Here is a 10,129-nt window from a genome sequence, read left to right as displayed (position 1 = left end):
GTCTCGTTGTTGAATCTGGAACGTCCCACCTTAAGATCTATGCATTCAACGCCTGAAATCACTTCGTACCCATGTTTCTCGTGCACACATGAAGTGACATCTCTCATCATTGATATTTTTATGGCATGACTCTCGAGATCACACCCCTGAATCCAAAACGTCTCACTACCTTCCAACGATAACAAGACCAGATTGTCAAGCGTCAAAGAATATCAAATATTAGCTATTTCTATTTACTTCGAAAGACACAGTCTTTAGATAATTATCTATCTTCAAGCATAACACCTTGTTAGATACATAGTCAGGGCATTTGTGGGACCATGAATTTTCAAAGGCTAGAGTAAGGCAAATTAGAATACGTGTACTTCAGAAGTCCGGTCATGGGCTTAACAACTCTTATTGGATTAAATTGCTCAAACGAACCAGTGATGCCACCACATCCTATTGTAATCCAAAAAGAGGTAGGCGAAGTGTGCCGAGTTCGCTGAAATTGACGATTCTTATTCTACAAGGCACAGAAGCCTGATCTGATTGGGGATCAGACAACTTTCCTATAATCTTAGATATTCCTACAATCTAAGGATTGGCGCGTAACGCAAGTAATCACATTCCTAAGAGGAAACAATATCTAAGCCTAGATATTCTTTTGGATTCTCCCAATTTAATACAGATTCGCTATCCTAAAAAACTATCTCCCTACTAGTAGAAATACCCTCATCTAAGGCACATCCTTGTTAACGCAATTCATTCACGTAACACATACTCTTTGTTTATTCTCTTGTCCATTACTTGAGTTATGCCTTTAATGTTGGAGATAACGCAATATCTTGGAAATCAACCAAACAAACCTTAGTTGTGACTTCTTAGAACCATGCTGAAATTCTTGATGAGTCGATTTTATATTATATATTTTACCTTATTCGTAGTATATATTGGTATTTGTTTTGGTGAGATTTTAAATGTAGGACATGCAACTTCCTCTTGAGCAAAAAGTGTTAAAACTACGAATTTTGGAAGTGATTCCAATTGGAGGGCATTCGTGAGTCTTTCAACTTGTTTGTATCAAAGTTTCAGATTTTTATGTCAAGCCGTTAATTTATAGTGAATAAATAACGAACCAGTATGCAAAGCTATCAATTGATGTTTCATGCTTATTTGGGCTTTTTGGCATCCAAGATGGCACTTTTGGCAATTGGATCTTCTACAAAGATGTTCAGGATGTGTTCAGGATGACTCAAGCTCTAAAACAAGATCTCTTGGGCTATTTTTCAAGCTGGTTAGCCCATGAACGTGGTAGATTTGTAAACTAGCATATTCTTGGTGTAGGAGATTGTTTCCTATATTTTGTTTCCTAGTTTTTAGAAAACATTTTTCTAGGAAGGATTTATGTTACCATCAGGGGATACTCTAGGCACCAGACTTTAAGAGAATTTGGCATAGGTTTTTGAAGATTGTTTCTTTAATACAAGGTGTTTTCCTCTTTTTCTTCTGAATGATATTTTCCTTGTTTTTAATTATGAATATGTGTAACTAACTCTCTTTGCTAGGACGAGGTCATGAGTCTTAGCAATAATATATAGTTTATTTTCAATTTCTTAGGATATTATGTATGCATGTTTTGAATTATTAATCACAATGTTTAAACTATCTATATGTCTTGATGATTTGCCACCATTAGGATATTTAGAAAAGTAATTTGATGCAATTTTGGTTGGAGTGTTGTCCTTGACTAAGGCTTTTTGTAATTGTTAATTGTAATTTTGCTTAGAATGAATATCGCATCTTAAGGGTTGCATGGTTTTTCAAGGGGTTTTCATAAACCTTAATGAGTCTTCCATGTTCAGATTTGATCCAAATGTCTAGACAAGTTGCATGTTTGATATATATATATATATATTCTAGTTTGGAAGTCCAAGTAGAGCATAACTTGGGAAAACCTAAGTTTCAAAATACATATGTATAAGTCATAAATAATTGGAAGAACTACGTAGGATTATTAATGTGACGATAGAACCCTAGTGTCTTTTAGATAAGAAATTCTCAAAACCGTTTTCTTTTATTTTCTTTATCTTGCTGACTTCTTTAACTGATTTTACTTAATTTTTTTTTATATTTTAAGTCACAATTTTTATTCTTCTTCTAAACTTTGTTTTGAATAATTAGTCAAGAGTTGGTTTTAAATATAAATTGTTTCAATAATCTTATGGAGAATGACCTTGCATGAACATTTATACTACAATTCCCTTGTACTCTTACACGTACTTTGTGTGATTTTGGCTTAGTTTTCGTGTGTAGTAAGATCCTATCAATTCTCACCCTTCACAAGGCCACACGTGAGTGATTTGGCTGAGAGTTGTTGTAGAGCATATTTGAAGGACTTGCAGACCTTTTGTCGTCGTTAATGTCCCCACAACGATCTTTGAAGATAACGCCTCATGTATCGACCATATCAAGAAATGATACATCAAATGAGACAACACCAAGCATATTGCGCCTAAACCCTAACACATATCAAGAAATTATACATTAAAGGAGACAACACTAGTCATAATTCTTTTTCTCACATCAGCAACAAGAGAATCAAAAGATTGAAGTCAAACAAATCCCATCGCAGGACAACCTTGCTGATCTCTTCACCAAGTCACTACCAAAGTCTTCCAAAAGCCTATTCAAGAAATTAGTGTGCGAAAGGTGTCTGATTTGCGACGCTTTAGTTCTCATGGGGTTTTGTCAAACTCATGGGTTAATCCTGAAGTATACTCATTTTTCCTTAGTATAAGAACGTTTGCCCTTTGGGTTTTTATTAACAGACAAGATTTTGATGAGGCACTCATTCTAGGATCATATCCTTTGTGTGCGTTCTTCTTACGTCCTAAAGATGTTAAGTTTTGACTGATTATATTAACTCACTTTTTTTTTGTTATACTATGGGTTGTTTTGTTGAGTTTTACCATAACCAGATTTTGTCAGAATTATTCCTACATTCATTCCCTATTTGAGACTAGTGTTTGATACTTGTGTCGACTAGACGAGACGACTTCATTAACTTCTTCTACATCATTCATGAAGATCTTATGTGTTGACTACTTAAGCATTTACATAATCAAGGGGGAATGTTGTAGTTAGAATTATAACACATGTGTGATTGTATAAATCGTCGTAAATATAATATTTAGAAATCTTATCACTTAGTACTACTGTCTAGTGGTATTTTTCTTCACTTGTAAGTGAGAGGTCTTAGATTCAATTCTCGTCAAAAGTGAATTTGAACCAAATTATTATGAATAGCCCATTCTTCCACTCCTTAGTGTAGATAATATCAAATGTAGTACAAAAAATTTATTTAGGAATCCTATGTGATGTTGTAGATAATTTCGTATTGAACTTTGTATTACTTGTAGGGTAATTATGCTGTTTACTATAAATAAATGCACAAAGCATGAGGAAATATCATCACACTATTTCCCCGAGCCTCCTTTTCTCTTTCTCTTTCTCTCTCCCACCACACCCATATTTCCCTCCTCCAGCTAAATATAGGCCATAACATTTTGAAGTATTTTCCAAAACTAATTACAACCTAATTAGTTTTGATGACATACTTCTAACATGGAGGCTATGGACTCTGTATCCTTGCTCTACTTCTTTTAATCCCTTACCCACATGTTGGAAATGGTTGTAATGGGACATCTAATCTTGAAATGAATGACATTTCCGGCGAGATATGGTATTAGAAATTGTTCTCTTCATAAAAGATTATCACAATTTGAGTATAGAATGGATTTTGTGTTCATTTTGTCAAATACTTATAAGCTGCACATTTGACGGTAGAACAAATTTTGTGACCAACTTTATTTTGATACTTGGTATAAATGTCCATCAATTCTTATATAGAAAAAAGAAAGATGTTTACTTGGATCACGTATCACTTCAAAAAATTTCTTTCTTTTTAAGGTTAAACATATTACTCGCAAATGCCTCATTGTGTAAATAAAATGTGTAAATAATGGTAACTCAAAGTAGGTAAGAGTATTTTTCTTCAGTAACTCAATATCTTGTATTCGGTTTGCCCAGCCCAACCAAAAAAGAAAGAAAGAAAAAAAGTTTTCAATAATTATCGAAAAATTAGATCTCATTGTTAGTGTACATAGGAGGCAAATTTAGCCAAAAAACACAAACCAAAACCGAGCCATGATGCTACGTGCAAATAGAATAATATACATTTGAGTGACTAAACAATTTTCGATTCGAATGATTTTTTGAATGAATGGTTTCCAAATGAAGATTAAAAATTAAATAGTCCTGATTATAAAATTTTTATAATAAAAATACGTTATTAGCAAGTGAGGAAATAAAAATATTATTCGTGCAAATAATAGCTAAGGCTAGTTTCAATTAATATTTCATGTCAAATCGATCAATATTATGAATTACTCAATACACGTCTCTCAAACCGAAGAAGAAAAAAAACACATCTCAAATTGAGGATTGTGGATTAGGTCGGCATTTTGTTATTGGGTGACATAAAGTGAATTTGAATAAACCGTACATTATTCCAAAATTCGACAGGAACTTGCCAACCTGGTCCCTTTCAGAAAATAAAAATAAATTAAAAATGAGATGAAACTAGAAAAATTGAAAAATGAAAAAAAGAAAACGATAACGAAAAGCTACATGCAAGAATATATATAATGTTGTCTCTAGCAGTAACTTTTGTTCGGTCACTGCGTGGACCATGGTGAAGATGAGGTGTGCATGTAACATCAAATTTTAGTCACATTATTCTCCATCACTAGTATTTGTTCGATATGCTTCTTAAGCTCTTAATGTAACCTTACACTCGATATATTCTTATTTTTTTTAATAAATGATATTATTTATACTAAGAGAAAGAACGTGGGTTTAACCTCACAATGAACTAATAATAATATGGTTCAAATTCGTCTTTGCGCGATAATTGAACCTAAACCTCTCACTTACAAGTGAGAGAGGAATACCACTAGATTGTAGTACTAAGTGACTACACTCGTTATACTCTTGGTCCATTCAAGATGCATCTTAAGCTCTTAATGTAACCTTACGTCTTATAATATTCCATTTTCTCCTCCTATAAAATTTCATGTAAGTTAATTTTCTCCTACTATAAAATTTCATGTAAGTATCACGACCAACTTTGATATCGATCGGTGTAGAGTTTAGGTCAATGAGATGTTCTTATGAACTAAGAAAACATAGCATTGATTGATCTGTTTAACAAACGGATTTCTTCTTTTCCCATGCAAGCACCAATCCTAATTGAATTAAGCTTTTCATCCACTTTATATACTTACTTTCTAAGTAAAAGCATATATTTATTTTTATAAGTACAATGTTAAGTTTAGTGCAAACACTATTAAGGAACTTCACATTAACTTATAATAAGGAGCAGAGGGTTATTGCTAATTGGTTCTCAACTAATTTCTTTCTTTGTTATAACTCCTCCAACCTCGACTGAATAGCATTTCTTATGTCATAATCACTTCCGGCCACCATTATTTTCCGTGTGATTGTTACTCTCAAGTCACCTTCACATTACTTTGTATAAGTTTGGTGCTTTGCACCCCAAGAAATTAACAAATTTATTGTTATATTTTTATCTATATCTTTGTTACATTAATGTTCTAGGTCAACCATGTTTGTCGATAATCATGCCGTCTAATGATCAAACCTAATCTGATAAAAATGGTGGGGCGGATGGAAAGAAGATAGGATGGGTCGTCATGGGTGGCTTACAAGTTACGGGTATCATGTCGCACTCTCCTGAGGAAGCCGTCCTCAACCTCAACCTGCGAGGTGGGTTTTCTCGGACATCCGAAAATGATTGTTTTAATTAGTTGGCTTTAGAAACTTGTAGTGGCTAAAATGAAATTTTAAAAAAGAAAAAAAAAAAAAAAGAAGAAGAAGAAGAAGAGAAATCTCGACATATACGTAAGGTTTAATTGGATTATTAGTCCCGAGAGTAATAGGGTAGTTGAAAGAGAACTCCTATGGTAAAAAAACGTGAGCTTTTATGTACTAACAATTAACAGAAAATTGATGGAATTTTCAATTTTGAACCTAAATCCTAACGGACTTCACCACAGGAGCTTAAATCCTAATTTTTTTTTTTTTACCATATGAGCTATCTTCCAGCTAACCTAATCACACAAGGACTAATAATCCAATTAAGCCTATAATTAGACAGAATTGTGAAAGATTGTTGTAAATAATATTTACTTATAAGTGTGATTGTGTAAATTAGGAACAAAAAAAGTAGGGTTAAAAATGAACTAGTATCATGTACTTCTGTAATTATTGTAGAACAAATAAACTCTATCTTGGATTAATATTAGTATAAACAAAGGCACTACGTAAAGGAAAACACACAAATAAAAAAATTCTTAGTGCCCCTTACTCCTTGCCGTCCCTCTCGCCCTCCCTCCCTCCCTCCCTCCCTCCTCTCTCTCTCTAAACTTTCCCTACAACACAGTTGAATTTTGTGAGCTGAAACAACTATATACCGTCAACTGGGGTCGACCATTCCATGGATCGACCATGCATGCAAAGTTTATTCGTTTTTTGTTCATCGAGTATTGTGTTGTCTCTTCGCTGTCCGCCCACCATCTTCCATTCACACATGCAGCTAGTTATACCAAGCTAGTTCTTTCAATTATATACTGAGATTTTTTGTGCCGCTGATATTTCGGGTATATATCATGCCTAACATTGACAAGTAGGGTAAATCTAGTTCACGGATCATCAAACTAGTACTAGCCGATAAGATTTTAAAACTACTACTGGATTATACAAATGCTGTAATCTTCCTGAAACTGGTGTTAAAAAAATTTACTCTTTGGTAGTTAGATTGGTCACTCATCAAGGTCGGGACAAGATTTGCTGATCTAATACGATATTGCATCCTTATCTGCATGCAAAACTTACATGGTACAATGTTTAAGCAATAATGGTTAACGCCTACAAAATCCCAGGTCACGCATGACTGTTTTAAATAAATTTTGTCTCTCGTTATTACTAATTGTGGAGTCTGAAGACGTCATTTTTTTGCATATATCTGCCATGTTAACACAACTAAGTTACAAATGAAACTAATTAATGCATAAAATGGTGTATCTATAAGCATCCATAGTAGGACATGTTATCCAAAATCAAGGGAAACTAGGAAAGTCCAAAACATATTTACCAAATTAGGACTCAAAAAATGTGCAAGAATAATTCTAAAACTCCAGCATAAATCTATTTTTCAGAAGTTATCTTGACCTGCGTCTGGCTTGCAAAACCAAAATTCTCTCTATTCCACTCGTTTTGAATGGAACATGATTCTCTCTGCTTCTATTATCATTATCTTCCCTTCTCTTTAATCACACTTTCTTTTCTGTCTTTTTCTCTATATAAAATATTCAAAACAAGATATTGATGTGGCTTAATCATAACCGTTTAAATAGGAGAGAAAGGAATGGGAGAGAGATTAGGAGGATAGACAATCCTACTCTGTTCTTAACCGCATAGATATGAATTAAAAAAGGAAGAAAACGGTGCTTTCAGAAGGGTAGAAAGGAAGAAATAAATGATTTTCGTGATTGAGTTTGAGAATAAACACATGTCAAAATTCCAACCATTCTAATAAGCATATGACTGATGAAGAGAAGGAGTTCCTTAAAATAAGTAGTACATTAATGCTTTGTTGATGCTCCACCAGCAATGGAAAAAATGCACATTATTATTCTCTACTAGTTTTGTCTTCCAAGGATCGATGAGAATATGGGAATTCTGCTTTCTACAAAATTCTGCTTCTTTTATTAAAATACATTTGACCAACCAACAATTGAGAAGGAAAGAGAACCTACAAAAATCAATTTCATCCTTTTCAAGCATCCATGCCTGGCAATTGGCATTGATTTATACATGTAGAAGCCCGAAGCGCTAACTAGCTAGTACTTAACAGGGGGTTATCCATTTATTTGGATTCACTTCACAAAGTAATTTATGTAGTTCATGTGTAGAAGATCATGTGGTCTTAATGGAATCGACATATGCAAATCCATCCTGAGAAACGTTAAAAGATATTTATCTCCTTTTATTCTCATTCATACATCGTTCTTGTAAAAATCCACTCAAATCTAAAAAGGCTTAGCCCTTAAATTATCATTGTGAAACTTTATTTTTTATCAAGAACATTATATTCGTTTGTTTATCATATCACAAGATAACTAAGCATCTTCCAATTTCATGAAATTTTGCAAGTACGATCATTAAGTGATAATCTAAAGATGGTCATTTAAGATTACAAAAAATATTGTGGAGCAAGCTTAGATGAGGGATGCACGCTGTACTAAGTTATCAACTAATTAGAGTTTGAGCGCTTCTATATATATTACTCTACATTAAACATACAAAAGTGATGCAATAAGCAATAATGCATATGTATTTTGATGCGGGTTCGACTCCTATTGATCCCCTCCCAGCTGCGTAACATTTAACAATTTAGCTCATTAGCTATCATTTGTAAAAACAAAAAAAAAAAACACTCACACAAATGAAAAGTAAAACACTTGTTGGCACACTCTTTGATTGAGCTAGACCTTATCATTGTATGTGGAACTCACATGTACTACAGAGGTCGGTAAGTGTGTAATTGTTTTATATCCGAATACTATGAAATCTCTAATTATATACTCTAACATGTTACATAATAAAACAGATATGTATAATATTATAATATATTTATATTTATATTACTCATCAATTAATTAAATCATAAATTGTTTAAGTTTATAGTGTAAATTGATATGGAAATTTTCAAACTAGCTAGCAAAATCTAGAACTACTTTTACATGGATGTATTTAATTAAAATTTTCCTGGATTTAAAAGAGTTTAAAAATCTATATTTAATTAGAATTTAACATGAATCTAAGAAATCAAGAGAATTTTAAAGAAATTTATAAAAGTTTATATAAATTTTGGTGTATCAATTAAGAATATAGCAAGTCTATAAAAATATGAGTTTATTTAATCATGATTTGATTTAATGATATTTAAAAGGGAGGGATTTTGATGGATTTGGAGATGTTTCATAATGTATGTTAGATTATTCATGCCCTCTCTCTCAAATTTTAAATAAACTCAAATTTCACATAAAACTCATGGGAGTCCATTGTATTCCATCAAACTCCATGAATTTATAACTCTTTAAAAATCTAACCACTAGTCACTTAGTACGATGATCTGATGGTATTCCTCTTCGCTTAGAAGTGAGAGGTCTTAGATTCGAATCTCGTGGATAGCGAATTCGATACCAAATTAGGCTGCCTATTGTGTGGCTTAGCCGAACTCCCCCTCCCCTAGTGTAGAAATATCGATGTACTAAAAAAAATATAACCTCTAAATTAAATGTGAGAACTACGCAAAGAGTTTGAATGGATTTTAATTAATTATTATTTGAGCAGACTCAAATGCATGCCTGTATTTCAAAATTTTAATAAAAGTGAGACTAGAGTTTTTAGTATGTGGCAAACAAAAGTTAGCTGTTCGACATTTCCCTAATTAATAACTAATAAGGTACAATATTATGTGTTAAAAAGTTATAATTAGATTGTCTTTGAAGATATGTACATGATGAAATATAGTCGGCAGCCGCAGGGCCAGCATACATTATGATAATCGTAAACAATTCAATCGAGGTCAATGAAATATATTTACTGTCGAATACAGGAAGGAAAGCATGTGCTAAAACAAAATAATTCCGTGCTATTTTCGAACTCTTGATGTAGAATGGTGGACTCTCTGAGACCAACCCAAGTCGCAAGCAGAGGGACCGCCCTAAAGCACAGGTGTATGAGATATATGAGATTACACAAATGCAGAGACAGAGAGACAGAGGGGAGAGAGAGTTATTCTCACACTAACTTTCAAACTCCACAATCAATGGGTGCCATCCAAACCCTCCAAATGGATGGACCAAATCCAAAACCAACGAATGTGGGGACCTTAATTTAAGCTTACCACTATCAACGGTGCACAAGCACACCAAACCCTAATAATAATTTGGACAATTTCCAAGCCAACCATTCAGCCTAGGCTCTCAAAGCCCCTATT

The sequence above is a fragment of the Pyrus communis genome, chromosome 15 (genome assembly GCF_041283825.1).
Source record: "Pyrus communis isolate YQ-2024b chromosome 15, ASM4128382v1, whole genome shotgun sequence".
In the NCBI taxonomy this organism is placed as follows: Eukaryota; Viridiplantae; Streptophyta; class Magnoliopsida; order Rosales; family Rosaceae; genus Pyrus; species Pyrus communis.
The sequence above is the reverse complement of the archived record's forward strand: the minus strand, read 5'-3'. Positions refer to the sequence as shown.